The sequence below is a fragment of the Hylobates moloch genome, unplaced genomic scaffold (genome assembly GCF_009828535.3).
Source record: "Hylobates moloch isolate HMO894 unplaced genomic scaffold, HMol_V3 SCAFFOLD_8003, whole genome shotgun sequence".
NCBI lineage: Eukaryota > Metazoa > Chordata > Mammalia > Primates > Hylobatidae > Hylobates > Hylobates moloch.
This window is the reverse complement of record NW_026660278.1, coordinates 450-2,460: the sequence shown is the minus strand read 5'-3', so window position 1 is coordinate 2,460 and position 2,011 is coordinate 450. Positions and strand designations below refer to the sequence as shown.

Here is a 2,011-nt window from a genome sequence, read left to right as displayed (position 1 = left end):
CAATAATTTATATAAATGTAATTGTACAAAATCATATTTTTAAAGGGAAGAAACAGGTCACAGATATTTTTGTTAGCATTGTAAAATAGTCTTTAACGTTCATTTGTTTTATGTCTCAAAAATATGTCTCAAAAAATGTGCCTTGTTCTTTCCCATATTTTCTGATATCAGGGTAGGAAATCAATACCAAACAAAACAATTCTATTCATTTTTTTTTCCACAGCTTGTTTTTCACTGTTATTTCCTAACACTTATTGTTCCATTTACTCTTTCTCTCTGTTTTCTATCACATAAAAGTAACTTTGTATTCTTTATCTCTTCTAAGAAAACTTGGTAATGAGACTTTAATGTGATGCCTGGACCACCCTTGTTTTGATTTTGTGTTATGGGTGTTCTTTTGTGTGTCCGCTCTTGTGGAGAGTCCTTGTGAAGCTGGGCTTTTCCAGTGGTTTGTCAAAATGGAAATAGATATTTAAGAAACCAAACACAAAATTATTTTGCTCCAGGAATGCGTGATTTCTGAGAAAACACTACCTCTTCCAACTGGATATTGTGAATATTATTCATATTATCCTTTACTCCCTTTTATTAAAGCTGTATTTTTTTTTACACATTAGTATAACTCAGGTAATGAAATGTGAAACTAAGCAATTGCCTACCAATTACAATTGATATTAATGATGCTACTGGGAGGCCACCTCTACAGTGGCTGCGCCAAGTCTAGGGACTTTCTAGCTTTGCTAAGTTACATGGTATTGCCTACGTACTAAATGGAGATGGGGGACAGGACCGAGGATGTGGCGGCACTGACCCACCCCGACGTGGAAGCCCAGGATGGGGCCCCAGGTACGGCATGGCCGTGAGCCGGAACTGGGCATGCGATGGCGGACGATATCACAGCATCCAGCGGGCCACCACCGGGGCAAGCAAACCCCAGGACCATGGCCACAAGCGCTGCCAGGCAGGTAGCGGGGTGGGCTTCCAGCCCTGGACACACCATGATGTGAGCCGGGTGGGCAGGGAGTGGTTGGGGAGGAGGGGTGGTGGGAAGGAGGGGTGTGGGAGTGGTGGTGGGCTGGATGCTGGGTCACCATCGGGGCAGGCAGTGAACCACAGTGACCAGGACCTGCTCCCCTACCCTCTCCCCACCTGACCCATCCTGTTTGCTTTCCTCTCCCCCCGACAATGTGCCCCCACTGCCAAAAATGTGCAATGATGACAATGGCATGGGACTTTCTACCCAGCCAGGGCCAATGAACCCCACACCACAAGCCACATGCAGTGCAAGGGAGCCCCCGAGGGAGGAACCCAGACTGTGGTGGCGGTCACTGGAACTCGGCCCGAGTCAGCTCTATTCCCTCTCCATCTTTGCGGATGGTGGTGCTGCCCTGTATCTCTCCCTCACAGCCAGGCATCCCCCTTCCACCTGCCACTCAATGCGTGACCACGCAGGGCCCATGGGGGGAGGAGGAAGGGGTGGGCGTGGTGGAAGTGGAGGGCAGATGTCGCCAGGTCTGCACTTGGGGGAACAGGGCCCCTGCAGGCCCTGTGAGAGAACCCCCAGCTGTGCACACTGAGGAGCCTGCAGGCACCCCCGGGGGTGATTGACTGGCAAGCTACACTGAAACAGGTGTAGCCCCAGGAGGAACCTGGGGCTGCAAGTGCATTTGAATTGTGGATGATCAATGTGTCCTGCAATTCACATTAATTCTTGCATTTAGGTACGCTCTTCATCAACACATGAGCCAAGTGATCCACCGCTAAGAGTCGTATGAGGTTCATTTGGCGAGGGTGCTCCCAACACTGGGAGGCCCTCCTGGCACAACACATCACCCAGAATGGTTGCCTTAGGCTGGCCAGTCAGACAGCAATGGGACCCGACTCTGGAGAGGGAGTGGAAGGTTTCACAACACAGGGAGGTGCGTGCTGACCATGCTGGGGAAACGCTGACACCACCCCACAGGCTCCCTGGGGTTCCTGCCCCAATGGCATGGGGCACACGCCACATGTA

At 50.4% G+C, this 2,011-nt stretch overlaps 1 non-coding gene across 1 annotated transcript; it reads right to left on the bottom strand.

The window, feature by feature from the left end:
• Nucleotides 1-1,616: 1,616 nt before the first annotated feature.
• LOC116465671 (5.8S ribosomal RNA) lies at nt 1,617-1,769 on the bottom strand. The gene has a single exon (XR_004247244.1). It is a non-coding gene; the product is annotated as a 5.8S ribosomal RNA (ribosomal RNA).
• Between the last annotated feature and the right edge of the window lie 242 nt (nt 1,770-2,011).